The sequence below is a fragment of the Eschrichtius robustus genome, chromosome 11, assembly GCF_028021215.1.
Source record: "Eschrichtius robustus isolate mEscRob2 chromosome 11, mEscRob2.pri, whole genome shotgun sequence".
Taxonomy (NCBI): Eukaryota; Metazoa; Chordata; class Mammalia; order Artiodactyla; family Eschrichtiidae; genus Eschrichtius; species Eschrichtius robustus.
Genome location: NC_090834.1, coordinates 78692387 through 78708740, shown reverse-complemented (window position 1 = coordinate 78708740; position 16354 = coordinate 78692387).

Sequence of the window (16354 nt, the reverse complement as noted above, 5' to 3'; positions counted from 1 at the left end):
TAATCTGCATATCAATGTTATGTGGAGTTACTGTCATATCCCTATTTTCATTTGAGGAATCTGAGGATTAAAAAGGTTGATTAACAGGAACAGATCAAGATGTCAGAGTAGGAAGACCCTGAGCTCGCCTCCCTCAAAGAACTCATCAAAGCTACAACTATATATAAAACAACTCTCTCTGAAAATGACTTGAAAACTAGCAGAATGGCTCTTCTACAGCCAAGGTTGTAAAGAAAGAACTTTATGGAGTCTGGTAGGAGGGGAGGAATAGGATTCACACCTCTGTTGGGTGACCCAAAAGACGAGTGGGATCTCAAAGGCTCTGGCATCCTCCCTAAGGAGTGAGGGACTTAAGCTCCACATTGGGCACCCCAGCTCTGGGGTCTGGCACCAGGAAGTTGAGCCCTCTTGGTTTGTTGGAAAAGCAGTCAGCCTTGCCAGAGGGCTATAGGAAACTAAGACTCTACTCTTGAAGAACATGCACACAGACTTGCTTGCTCGCAGTCCCAACACAGAGTCAGCAGATTGAAAACTGCTTGGTGTTCTGGCTGCACTGCCAGGACACCCCCAGCATGCCACCCAGCCCACACCGGGCTCCAGCAACTGCCGTTTTGCCTTAGGAGAAGCCAAGGCTCACACCACGATCCTGCTCCAGCCACTTGGGCCCTGGCCCTGCCTCCAGCCAAGGCAAAGACCACCATCAAGCAAGGAAGAAGCAAAGCTTGTTCAGGACTGCAGCTTCAGGCACTCGGCCCCTGGCCTTGCTCCTGGCCAAGCGGCAACAACCATCACACCTGGGAGAAGTATTGGCTTGCACTGAGCTCCAGCTCTAGCCCATATGGCTCCAGCTCTATCCCCCATGATGGCAGTGACTGCCAGCACACTCCAGGAGAAAATGCAGCCCACACTCGCTTGGAACCCAGCCCTCCTACAAAGCCACTGAGCACATGCAGATTGCATAAGGACACTCCCATACAAGAACATATCTTCAAGACTGGGATAGGTAACTGTTTCACCTAATTTCATAGCGACAAAGTCAAAAAAATGAGAAGGCAGAGGAATATTCCCAACAAAAGAACAAGATAAAGAGTTCAAAGCAACAGTCATAAAAATGCTCACTGAACTCGGGAAGAGAATAGAGGAACATAGTGAGAAATTCAACAATGAACTAGAAAATATAAAAAATAACAAATCAGAGATTAAGACTACAATAACTAAAATGAAAAATACACTAGAAGGAATTAACCTCAGATTAGTTGATGCAGAAGAACACATGAGTGGCCTGATAGATAAAATAATGGTAATCACCCAAACAGAACAGCAAAAGAAAAAAACAATGACAATAGTTTAACTGACCTCTGGGACAACATCAAGTGTACTAATATTTGCATCATAGGGGCCCCCGAAGGAGAGGAGAGAGAACTGTTGAAAATGTACTTGGTGAAATTGTGGCTGAAAACTTCCCAAACAAGCAAAAACTAAGAGTTCATCACCACTAAACTGACCTCACAAGAAATGTTAAAAGAAAATGTCATAATAAGAAATAAAAGAATACATGATGGAAAAAATCTCACTGGTAAAGGTAAATATATAGTAAAAGTAATGGATCAACCACTTAAATAAGCTAGTATAAAGGTTAAAAGACAAATAATTGTAAAATCAACAATAATTACAATGAACAGTTAAGGAATACACATAAAAACGTAACATGACAACAAAACATACAACATGTAGTGGGAGGAGTAAAATATGTAGATCTTTTAGAATGTGTTTGAACTTAAATGACTATCAGTTTAAAACAAATGGTAGATAGATAAATAGATAGAGAGATATATATGAACCTCAGGTAACCACAAATCAAAAACCTATAATAGATAAACAAAAAATAAAGAGGAAATAACCCAAAGCTAATACTAAATAAAATCATCAAACCACAAGAGAATAAACTAAAAAAAAAAAAAAAAAAAAAAAGAAAGAAAAAAGAAAAGAACTGAGAGGAACTACAAAAACAGCCAGAAAACTGGTAACAAAATGGCAATAGGTACATAACTATCAATAATACCTTAAATGTAAATGGACTAAATGCTTCAATCAAAGATAGAGAGTAGATGTATAAATTAAAAAAACAAGACCCATCAATATGCTCCTACAAGAGACTCACTTCAGACCTAAAAACACACAGAGACTGAAAGTGAGGAGATGGACAAAGTTTATAACAAATGACAAAGAAGGGCATTATATAATGATAAAGGGGTCAATCCAAGAAGAGGATATAACATTTGTAAACAAATATGCACTTAATATTGGAGCACCTAAATATATAGAGCAAATATTAAAGATTTAAAGAGAGAAATTAACAGTAATACAAAAAATAGTAGGGGATTTTAATCCAACTTACATCAGTGATTAGATTGTCCAGACAGAAAATCAATAAGGAATCATTGGACTTAACTGACACATTAGGCGGCTGGATGAACTTTATATATATATATATATATATATATATATATATATATATATATATATATATATATATATATATAACATTTTACTCTGAAAACAGCAGAATATAAATTTCTTTCAAATGCACATGGAACATTCTCCGAGAGAGCACATACTAAGCCACAAAACAAGTGTGAATAAATTTAAGAAGACTGAAATCATATCAACCATCTTTTCCGCCACAACTGTACGAAACTAGAAATCAACTACAGAAGGATAACTGAAAAAACACAAACACCTGGAGAGGAAACAACATGCTGCTAAAAAAAAAATGGGTGAACAAAGAAATCAAAGAGGAAATCAGAAAATACCTTGAGAAAAATGAAAATAAAAACACAACTTCCAAAATATATGGAATGCAGCCAAAGCAGTTCTAAGAGGGAAGTTTCTAGCAATACAGGACTACATCAAGAAACAAGAAAAATCTTAAATATAAACCTAACCTTACACCTAAAGGAATTAGAAAAAAAAAAGAAGAAAGCCCAAAGTTAGCAGAAGGAAGTAAATAATAGAGTGGAAATAAATAAAATAGAGGCCAAAAAAAAAAAAAAAACCAATAGAAAAAATCAATTAAAGAGCTGATTTTTTTGAAAAGATAAACAAAATTGATAAACCTTTAACCAGGCTCATTAAGGAAAAAAGAGGGCCCAAATAAATAAAACTATAAATGAAGGAGGAGAAGTTACAATTAAAATCACAAAACACAAACAATCATAAGGGAGTACTACAAAAGTTATATGCTAACAAACTGGACAACCTAGAAGAAATGGGTAAATTCCTAGAAATGTACAATCTTCTAAGACTGAATTAGGAAAAAATAGAAAATCTGAACAGACAAATTACTAGAAATGAAATTGAACTAGTAATCAAAAAACTTCCAACAAACCAAAGTCCAGAGTCAGATGGCTTCACAGGAAATTCTACCAAGGATTTAAAAAGGAGTTAATACCTATCCTTATCAAACTAATCCAGAAAATTGAAGAGGAGGGAACGCTTCCAAGCTCATTTTACAATGCCAGCATTACCCTGATCCAAAACCTGACAAAAGCACTACAAAAAGAAATTACAGGCCAATATCCCTCATGACCATAGGTGCAAAAGTTCTCAACAATATATTAGCAAACAAAATTCAACAATATGTAAAAAAGATCATATATCATGATCAGGTGGGATTTATTCTAGGGATCCAAAGATGTTTCAATATCTGCACATCAGTCAATGTGATACACCACATTAACAAACGAGGGATAAAATCACAAGACCATCTCAATAGATATAGAAAAAGCATTTGACAAAATTCAACACCCATCCACGATAAAAACTCTCAAAAAGATGACCTAGAGGAAACATACCTCAACATAATAAAGACCATTTATGACAAATGCACAGCTAACATCACACTCAATAGTGGAAAGCTAAAAGCTTTTCCTTTAAGATCAAGACCAAGATAAGGATGCCCACTCTCAGCACGTCTATTTAACATAGTACAGGAAGTCCTAGCCACATAAATCAGACAATGAAAAGAAATAAAAGGCATATAAATTGGAAAGGAAAAAGTAAAATTATTACTATTTGCAGATGACATGATACTATATATAGAAAACCCTACAGAGTTCACCAAACATTATTAGAACTAATAAATGAATTCTGTAAAGTTGTAGGACACAAGATTAATATACAGAAATCTGTTACACTTTTATACACTAATAATAAACTATCAGGAAGAGAAATAAAGAAAACATTCCTATTTATAATTGAATCAAAAAGAATAAAATACCTAGGAATAAATTTAGCCAAGGAGGTAAAAAATATATAGTCTGAAAATTGTAAGACATTGATGAAGAAAATTGAAGACAATACAAATAAATGGAAAGATATGCTGTGTTTATAGCTTGGAAGAATAATATTTTTTAAATGTCCATACTACCCAAAGCAATCTACAGATTTAATGCAATCCCTGTCAAAATACCCATGATATTTTTCACAGAACTAGAATGAGTAATCCTAAAATTTGTATGGAACCACAAAAGACTCTAAATAGCCAAAGAAATCCTGATAAAAAGAACAAAGTTGGAGGTGTCATGCCCCTAAGTTCAGACTACACTACAAAGCTATTGTAAGCAAAGCAATATGGTACTGGCACAAACACACACACATAGATCAATGGAACAGTATAGAGAGCCCAGAAATAAACCCATGCACATGTGGTCAATTAACCTACAACAAAGAAGGCAAGAATATACAATGGAGAAAAGACAGTCTCCTCAGTAAGCGGTGCTGGGAAAATGGACAGCTACATGTGAAAGAATATAGCTAGAACGTTTCTCACACCACATAGAAAAATAAACTCAAAATGGATTAAAGAGCTAAATGTAAGATCTGAAACCATAAAACTTCTAGAAGAAAACATAGGCACCATGTTCACTGTCATTGGTCTTAGTAATATTTTTGTGGATATGTCTCCTCAGGCAAGAAAAACAAAAGCAAAAATAAACAAATGTAACCTAATCAAACTTAAAAGCTTTGCACAGAGAAGGAAACCACCAACAAAACAAAATGGCAACCTACTGAATGGGGGAAGATATTTGGGAACAATATGTCTGATAAGGGGTTAATATCCAAAATATATTAAGAACTCATACAACTCAATCAAGAAAACAACCCAATTTAAAATATATATATACAGAGGACCTGAGTAGGCATTTTTTCCAAAAAAGATATACAGAAGGCACAGGCATATGAAAAGATGCACAACATCAATCATTATCAGGGAAATGAAAATCAAAACCCCAATGGTATCTACATAGGTATTATTGTCAGATATCACTGTCAAAATGGCTATTGTCAAAAAGACAAGAAATAATAAGTGTTGGTGAGGATGTGGAGAATAGGGAACCCTTGTGCACTATTGATGAGAATGTGAATTGGTGGAGCCACTATAGCAAACCATTGGGAGGTCCCCCCCACCAAATTAAAAATAGAACTGCTTTACAATTCAGCAGTTCCACTTCTCAGATTTATTTGAGGAAAACCAAAACACTAATTTGAAAATACACATGCACCCCAATGTTCATAACAGCATTATTTACAATAGCCAAGATATGAAAACAACCTAAGAATCCATCAACAGATGAATAGATAAAGAAGTTGTGGTATTATATGTACAATGGAATATTACTCAGCCATAAAAAAAGAAATTTGTCATTTTTCACTACATGGATGCACCTGGAGGGTATTATGCTTAGTGAAATAAGTCAGACAAACACAAATACAGTATGATTTCACTTATATGTGGAATGTAAAAGATAAAGCAAAAGAACAAATGTAACAAAACTGAACAGACTCAAAGACACAGAGAGCAAACTAGTGGTTCTTAGAGGGGAGAAGGGTGGGGGGAATGGCAAGATATATGAAGAGAATTAAGAGGTACAAACTACTAGGTATAAAATAAGGAATGTAGTCAATATTTTATAATAACTTTGTATGCACTGTAATCTATAAAAATATTGAATTACTGTTTTACACCTGAAATTATTACAATATTGTAAGTCAACTATATGTCAATTTTTTTAAAAAGTTAAATAACTTGCCAAGTTTCACAACTAATGAATTTAAACCTAGGACTGTTGGAATGAAAGACTCTCACGTGAACCCACTACATTGAATTCTCTTTACATTATTGTGTAAGGAATAAAAACCTATAAACACCATGCTTCCCAACCTTGGCTTAACATCAAAATCACCTGTGGCACATTTTAAAAATATGGCCACTTGGGAGGACTTCTGCAGAAGGGGAGAGGCAGCACTGGGAAAGGAGGGCCTCTGGAGTGTGGGGTTCTGGAGTTTGGAGTTAGGGCCCTGAGTAAGGGTGTGTGGGTGGGGTTTAGGCCCAGCGTGTTGGAGGGTGTCTCCGAGTGTAGAGGTGGGGCCCTGGGTGGGGGTGTAGGGGCAGGCCTTGGGTTCTGCCCAGCAGGAAGGAGGCTCCGAGGGCAGAGGATTAGGCCCAGGAGTCCAGCAGGCTCCCTGGTGCCTAAGTGGACAGGGAAAGCACTGGCTGTGTTCCCTTCTGTTCCTTTGCACCCCTCCCCACCATCTCCACCAGGGTTTCCCCCGTCTCCATCTCTGCTGGACCCCTAACCACAGAACAATATATCAAGCTTCATACCCCCACTACCTCTCCCTAACCCCTCCTCCACCCTGGTCATTTGGTCCGGATAGACAAAGGAGCAGTTCTGGAGGCTGGGAACTCTAAGATCAAAATGCTGGCAGATTCATTGTCTGTGTCAAGCAATATCTAGATATTACATGCACTCTGCCTGTCCCCTGCCTGAACCTGGGATTTTTCCACCGAGTGAGTGGTCCTGGGACCCACATTGGCATTGCTCATTTGGTTGATGAAGACATATTGACAGAACTGTTGTTGGTTATACCCTTTTGCATTCCCACTAGCAATGCAAAAAAGGGACTGTTTCTCCACACCCTTGCCAACAGATTATATTGTCGAGCTTTTGAACTTTTGCCAATGTGCCAAAGAAATAGCTATCTGGAGAGGGCAGACAGCAGAAGCAAGAAGAACTATAATCCTGCAGCCTGTGGAACAAAAACCACATTCACAGAAAGATAGATAAGATGAAAAGGCAAAGGGCTATGTACCGGGTGAAGGAACAAGATAAAACCCCAGAAAAACAACTAAATGAAGTGGAGATAGGCAAACTTCCAGAAAAGGAATTGACAATAATGATAGTGAAGATGATCCGGGACCTCAGAAAAAGAATGGAGGCAAAGATTGAGAAGACGCAAGAAATGTTTAACAAAGATCTAGACAAATTAAAGAACAAACAAACAGAGATGAACAACAAAATAATTGCAATGAAAAATACACTAGAAGGAATCAATAGCAGAATAACTGAGGCAGAAGAACGGATAAGTGACCTGGAAGACAGAATGGTGGAATTCACTGCTGTAGAACAGAATAAAGAAAAAAAGAATGAAAAGAAATGAAGACAGCCTAAGAGACCTCTGGGACAACATTAAACGCAGCACCATTCACATTATAGCAGTCCCAGAAGGAGAAGAGAGAGAGAAAGAACCAGAGAAAATATTTGAAGAGATTATACTTGAAAACTTCCCTAACATGGGAAAGGAAACAGCCACCCAAGTCCAGGAAGTGCAGAGAATCCCATACAGGATAAACCCAAGGAGAAACACACCGAGACATATAGAATCAAATAGGCAAAAATTAAAGACAAAGAAAAATTATTGAAAGCAGCAAGGGAAAAATGACAAATAATATACAAGGGAACTCCCATAAGGTTAACAGCTGATTTCTCAGCAGAAACTCTACAAGCCAGAAGGGAGTGGCATGATATACTTACAGTGATGAAAAGGGAGAACGTACAACGAAGATTACTCTACCGAGCAAGGATCTCATTCAGATTTGATGGAGAAATCCAAAGCTTTACAGACAAGCAAAGGCTAAGAGAATTCAGCACCACCAAACCAGCTGTACAACAAATGCTAAAGGAACTTCTCTAAGTGGGAAACACAAGAGAAGAAAAGAACCTACAAAATCAAACCCAAAACAATTAAGAAAATGGTCATAGGAACATACATATTGATAATTACCTTAAACATGAATGGATTAAATGCTCCAACCAAAAGACACAGACTTGCTGAATGGATACAAAAACAAGACCCATATATATGCTGTCTACAAGAGACCCACTTCAAACCTAGGGACACATACAGACTGAAAGTGAGGGAATGGAAAAAGATATTCCATGCAAATGGAAATCAAAAGAAAGCTGGAGTAACAATACTCATATCAGATAAAATAGACTTTAAAATATAGACTGTTACAAGAGACAAGGAAGGACACTACATAATGATCCAGGGATCAATCCAAGAAGAATATATAACAACTATAAATATATATGCACCCAACATAGGAGCACCTCAATACATAAGGCAACTGCTAACAGCTATAAAAGGGGAAATCAACAGTAACACAATAATAGTGGGGGACTTTAACACCTCACTTACACCAATGGACAGATCATCCAAAATGAAAATAAATAAGGAAACAGAAGCTTTCAATGACACAATAGACCAGATAGATTTAATTGATATTTATAGGACATTCCATCCAAAAACAGCAGATTACACTTTCTTCTCAAGTGCGCACGGAACATTCTCCAGGATAAATCACATCTTGGGTCACAAATCAAGCGTCAGTAAATTTAAGAAAATTGAAATCATATCAAGCATCTTTTCTGACCACAACACTATGAGATTAGAAATGAATTACAGGGAAAAAAACGTAAAAAACACAAACACATGGAGGCTAAACAATACGTTACTAAATAACCAAGAGATCACTGAAGAAATCAAAGCGGAAATCAAAAAATACCTAGAGACAAATTACAATGAAATCAAGACGATCCAAAACCTATGGGATGCAGCAAAAGCAGTTCTAAGAGGGAAGTTTATAGCTATACAAGCCTACCTCAAGAAACAAGAACAATCTCAAATAAACAATCTAACCTTACATCTAAAAGAACTAGAGAAAGAAGAACAAACAAAACCAAAGTTAGCAGAAGGAAAGAAATCATCAAGATTAGAGCAGAAATAAATGAAGTAGAAACAAAGAAAACAATAGAAAAGATCAATAAAACTAAAAGCTGGTTCTTTGAGAAAATAAGCAAAATTGATAAACCATTAGCCAGACTCATCAAGAAAAAGAGGGAGAGGACTCAAATCAATAAAATTAGAAATGAAAAAGGAGAAGTTACAACAGACACCGCAGAAATACAAAGCATCCTAAGAGACTACTACAAGCAGCTCTATGCCAATGAAGTGGACAACATGGAAGAAATGGACAAATTCCTAGAAAGGTATAATCTTCCAAGACTGAACAAGGAAGAAATAGAAAATATGAACAGACCAATCACAAGTAATGAAATTGAAACTGTGATTAAAAATGTTCCAACAAACAAAAGTCTAGGACCAGATGGCTTCACAGGTGAATTATATGAAACATTTAGAGAAGAGCTAACACCCATCCTTCTCAAACTCTTGCAAAAAACTGCAGAGGAAGGAACACTCCCAAACTCATTCTATGAGGCCACCATCACCCTGGTACCAAAACCAGACAAAGATACTACAAAAAAAGAAAATTACAGACCAATATCACTGATGAATATAGACGCAAAAATCCTCAACAAAATACTAGCAAACAGAATCCAACAACTCATTAAAAGGATCATACACCATTATCAAGTGGGATTTATCCTAGGGATGCAAGGACTCTTCAATATACGCAAATCAATCAATGTGATACACCATATTAACAAATTGAAGAATAAAAACCATATGATCATCTCAATAGATGCAGAAAAAGCTTTTGACAAAATTCAACACCCATTTATGATAAAAACTACAGAAAGTGGGCAAAGAGGTACCTACCTCAACATAATAAAGGCCATATATGACAAACCCACAGCAAACCTCATTCTCAATGGTGAAAAATTGAAAGCATTTCCTCTAAGATCAGGAACAAGACAAGGATGTCCATTCTCACCACTATTATTCAACATAATTTTGGAAGTCCTAGCCGCGGCAGTCAGAGAAGAAAAAGAAATAAAAGGAATACAAGTTGGATAAGAAGAAGTAAAACTGTCACTGTTTGCAGATGACATGATACTATACATAGAGATCCTAAAGAGGCCACCAAAAACTACTAGAGCTAATCAATGAATTTGGTAAAGTTGCAGATAGAAAATTAATGCCCAGAAATCTCTTGCATTCCTATACACTAATGATGAAAAATCTGAAAGAGAAATGAAGGAAACACTCCCATTTACCATTGCAACAAAAAGAATAAAATACCTAGTAATAAACCTACCTAGGGATACAAAAGATCTGTATGCAGAAAGCTATAAGACACTGACGAAAGAAATTAAAGATGATACCAACAGATGGAGAGATATACTATGTTCTTGGATTGGAAGAATCAGTATTGTGAAAATGACTATACTACCCAAAGCAATTTACAGATTCAATGCAATCCCTATCAAATTACCAATGGCATTTTTTATGGAACTAGAACAAAAAATCTTAAAATTTGTATGGTGACACAAAACACCCCAAATAGCCAAAGCAGTCTTGAGGGCAAAAAACGGAGCTGGAGGAATCAGACTACCTGACTTCAGAATATACTACAAAACTACAGTAATCAAAACAATATAGTACTGGCACAAAAACAGAAATATAGATCAATCGAACAAGATAGAAAGCCCAGAGGTAAACCCACGCACCTATGGTCAACTAATCTATGACAAAGGATGCAAGGATATACAATGGAGAAAAGACTGTCTCTTCAAGAAGTGGTGCTGGGAAAACTGGAGAGCTACATGTAAAAGAATGAAATTAGAACACTCCCTAACACCATACACAAAAATAAACTCAAAATGGATTAAAGACCTAAATGTAAGGCCAGACACCATCAAACTCTTAGAGGAAAACATAGGAAGAACACTCTTTGACATAAATCATAGCAAGATCTTTTTTGATCCACCTCCTAGAGTAATGGAAATAAAAACAAAAATAAACCAATGGGACCTAGTGAAACTTCAAAGCTTTTTCACAACAAAGGAAACCATAAACAAGACAAAAGACAACCCTCAGAATAGGAGAAAATATTTGCAAATGAATCAACGGACAAAGGATTAATCTCCAAAATATATAAACAGCTCATGCAGCTCAATATTAAAAAAAAAAAAAACCCAATCAGAAAATGGGCAGAAGACCTAAATAGACATTTCTCCAAAGAAGCCATACAAATTGCCAAGAAGCACATGAAAAGCTGCTCAACATCACTAATTATTAGAGAAATGCAAATCAAAACTACAATGAGGTATCACCTCACACCAGTTAGAATGGGCATCATCAGAAAATCTACAAACAACAAATGCTGGAGAGGGTGTGGATGAAAGGGAAACATCTTACACTGTTGGTGGGAATGTAAATTGATACAGCCACTATGGAGAACAGTATGGAGGTTCCTTAAAAAACTAAAAATAGAATTACCATATGACTCAGCAATCCCACTACTGAGCATATACCCGGAGAAAACCATAATTCAAAAAGACACATGCACCCCAATGTTCATTGCAGCACTATTTACAATAGCCAGGTCATGGAAGCAACCTAAATGCCCATCAACAGATGAATGGATAAAGAAGATGTGGTACCTATATACAATGGAATATTACTGAGCCACAAAAAGGAACGAAATTGGGTCATTTGTTGAGACATGGATGGATCTAGAGCCTGTCATACAGAGTGAAGTAAGTCAGAAAGAGAAAAACAAATATCGTATATTAACGCATATATGTGGAACCTAGAAAAATGGTACAGATGAACCGGTTTGCAGGGCAGAAATTGAGATACAGATGTAGAGAACAAACGTGTGGACACCAAGGGGGGAAAGCAGTGGGGGGATGAGGGGGTGTGATGAATTGGGCGATTGGGTTTGACATGTATACACGGATAAAAAAAAATTTTTTTTAATTAAAAAATTAAAGTTAAAAAGAAAATATATGACCACTTGGGCACTGCTTTTGTGGAATCTGATTCAGTAGGTTTGTATTGAGCCCTAGGCATCTGCATTTTAATTGAACTTCATAGATGCTTCTGGAGCCCAAGAAGTTTTGCATTTTTTTAGTATTTTATTAGCATGAGACCTCATATGTTCAAGTGTTGAAAAACTAGAGTTTAGATTGTAATGTCAAAACACAAACAGAAGTCCCACATGTTTCAGAGCATTCAGAAGCAACTTTAAATCCAATCCAGCTCTGCTGAGGCCCTGACACCCTGCATAAATGCACCCCATTTGAGGGTTCAGGAGAAAGGTACTGGATCCTGCTCTCTTGTCATCCATTTATTGGATATAGTTACTATGGACAGGTTATTTGGAACCACAAAGTTACCATCTGCTTCCAGAGGCCTCAGCATGTGCCTTGCTCAGGATTGGGACTCTCACCATGGTCCACCATCTGGACCATGGTTCACTGTATGGAATGACCAACTGCTCTGGTGTTCTCTGAAGTGTGTTGTTTTCTCCAGATCAAAAACCACAGTGTTCCATATTCCATTCTTTTTCCAGTAGCTCTCACAAGCCTGACTTAAGTAAATAAACACTTTCATTGTCAGGCAGTGCCTTCATTTCTATGTCTCTAGCAACTAGACTCATCTAGTGAAACTTTGCAATCTACTTAGTAGTGCCCCAGTACCTTCCAAAGTTCCCTTCTGACCACAGTAAGTTATAACAGCTAAACTTTCTACATCTGACTTTGAAATAATATTCTTGATTTCTCTTTGTTGTCAAACAGTTTTCTCCTAAACCATCCTTCACTGTCCTGAGGACATTAAGCTTCATTCTCACTCTTCTCCCTGTGGCTCCTTCATATGCCAGGAATCCTGCAAACCATTGTGCTTTCAACCCCTACTTAGTGTTCCACAGAACTAAGCTGTTGGCTAGGAAATTTATAGAGCACTTGGTTAAAAACTCTTAAATCAGTCTGGCTTTTTAAAACTGGAGACTGCTTTTGGCAGCAACATTCTTAAGCATCTTGCTTGGCTGGTATTTTTAATTAACACAGCTAAATGCCTTGTATTATTTGTCCAGGCCAGCAGGACAAAATTAACAGAGAGACAAAGGCAGAGATGTTGACAGGGCTGAGAACCAACTTTGGAGAGCTTGGTCTTAATCTTACTGCAAGGTTAAACAAAGTTTCCCTAAATCCTTCAAAGCATTTGCCCCTTTCCGAACTTGAGACTGAAGTTGCTAGCCTTTGGCAGCCAGGTTCACTAGGGTAATCCAGGCTCTGGGGATTTTGAAAGGGAAAGGCTAGAATTAACTTATGCCAAACACCTCACAATCAGAAATAGCTATTCAACATTCAACACCTACTGGCTTCATAACTGTAAATAACAGTATTTAAAACTGACAGTATCATTAATGTATGAACTTGTTTCATGCTCCAAACAACCCTGGAAGTATCATTATCCCAGCTTTTGGATAGGGAAACTGGAACTCACAAAGCTTTAAGTGAACTTTTTAGGGGATAAAGATGTAGGTAAATAGTAGAGTCAAAATTTAATTTAATTTAGCTTTTCTAATTTCAAGTTACCTATAATGACACTGTGATTACATTATATCTGATTTAGTGAAGATTCTATCCAATGAGCAAATTTCCAGTGGGGAAGTGCTTGCTAACTACAGGAAAAGGGACAACTCATCATAGCACAGATGATCAATCCATTCCATACAGAATATGCAAGAGACGTGTTTTCTGTCATGGCCTAATTTAAGCTTGCACTAACAGGGACTTTGGGAATTACAGCTCTTTTTGTTCCCTCTTGGTGAGAATTAGCTTGGGTTATGATCGAACTGGCTTGAGAAGGTATACTAGTGTTTTTAAAGCAACAAAAATAGAGAAAGAAAAAGAAAAAAAAAAGAGTCAGAGCTCCAAACTGGGAATGGGGGAGCTGCTTCTTTCAGCCAGAGTTTGTGACAAATGCAATGAAGACTCAGGCTGGTTGACTAGTTCCTTCCCAGCATGTCTCCTTCTTACAGTTAATGTTTATAAAATGTTCTACTATGAAGATATAATTAGAAAGTAAAATCTTAGCTAGAGTTCAATTAACTGGATCATTCATTTAGTGGATTATTCTTTCTTTCTGAAGTATTCTCATCAAGAGAAAGAGAAAAATCTCAAGATAGCAAGGTGATAATCAAGATAGAGACAAAATAAGATGTTACCAGTGTCCAGGCTGTGTCCTGGGGTTGGCACACGCATAGCCTAACTCTGCCCCTAAATTAACTGTGTGGTCACAGACACATCCATTTATGCTGTGAAGTCTTCACTCCTATTTTTGGCTAGTTGAAGGAGGAAGCTGTGGGGTGAACTGGTATCCAGGTACCACAGCTTAGATACTGTCAAACTTGGTGTTTCAGTTTGTTCATCTATAAAATGAGGATATAATCACTGATTTCAAAGAATTATTTAGAAGATTAATTATGATATTTTCAAAAATTTTGTAACCTGTAAAGTACTATGCATTTAATAATGATTGACATTATTTGAGTAATTCCTATGTATCAGGCACTATTCTAAGATACCTATATACACACATATACACATATGTTAACTTTTGGATATTAATTCATTTAATTGTCACCAAACCAACATGTGTTAGAGAATATTATTCATTTGAAATATGAGGAAACTGAAGTACAAAAAGTTTATATGCATATAAGAATTATTATTATTCATTCAAAAATACTTGTTAAGTGCATACTTTGAGTCAAGTACTTCTCTCCTTTTATCTTTTTCTCTGTTAACTCCTCCACCCTCTCCTGTTTCTCCTTCCCTTCCTCCTTTTTGCCCTTTTCCTCTTTCTTCTTCAGACAATAAAAAAAATAATGCTAGACTCAAAGGCAAAAGATCTGTGCCAAGTTCTGGTGTTATGTGGTCTTGAGCAAATCACTGCTTCTCCTTGTATCTATTTTCTACCAATCTCATAGGCTGGTTGAAATGATGAGTAGGGTAAAATAAAGAGAAGATACTTCCTAACTTAACAAGCTTATATATAGGTAAGGAAGTGAAACTGTTACCATTGACATTACAACTACTACTAGATAATTTCTAAGATGCTTGCTGTCATTCCTGACATCCTAAGAGTCTAAGACTCTCCATCTCACACAACACAGAACTGATGCATAGGATGATGACTCAGGGAACCATCCAGTCTCCAAGAAAGCAGGCCAGCAGATAGGAATGCAATCTCTAGTTAACCAGAAAATGAAAACAGCTAATCATGCTTTAAACAATCTGGTTTATGAATGTTTTTAGTCTGTATTGAATAAGTGCTGATCTGCCTGGGAAACTGATAGGGTAGGAAAAAAGACGAACTACCAAATATGAAAAGGTATATAAGAGTTATGATAGCAATTTGTCACATTCTACTAACTGAATTGTTATACACTTGTATCAGGAAAAGAAATTGAGACTGTCTGCTCTGAAAGGGCAGGGAATAAGTCAATTAAACTTGCCCTGTGAAGCACTCATCTGTTCATGTATTTGCTGAATAAATGCCTATTGATGATGAGCATGAAGCAATTAGGAATTGGGAGAATAGTGATAAGCCTTGAATGCATCAGTCAGAAAATCTCTGGTCACAATTCTAGCCCACATAACAGATTTTTGAAAAGCCCTGGTGGTTTTCATTTAATTTAGTCACAATCAGTAAGTCTTGACCTTGTGACAGGCACTGGGCTAGGCTCTGGTGATAAAATAAATGACTGCTGCTCTCAAGAAGTTTGTATTTGTCACATTAGTTGCCCTGGTTATAATGATACATGAGGTCTTTTATGGTAAGGAGAGATAAAACCCCAACATTGATAAAGTTTGGAAATTCATTTGTTAATAGAAGTTTTCTAGAACAGAATGAGAAGAGAAACCCAAAAGACCCAAGTGAGTCCAGCAAACTCTCCAGACTGGTGCTTCAGTGAAAGGATGCACAGCAGAAGGGTTAGGTGGCTATAGTTCTCCAACCTTTTGAGCATCTGAGTCTCATCAGTTGGAAGGATGTGGGAAGCAGCATTATTTCTATTGAATCATGAAAATTCTCCACATATGTTTCTGTATGTGAGGGAGGGAGGGGGATTAAGACCTAGTTTCCAAATTAATATTCATTAAATGCTATTATACAGAATGTTAATTAGTAAATCAACCAGAAAGAGTTCAATACTTGAATAATTTGGAAAAATGTTGTGCCCATGTATTAC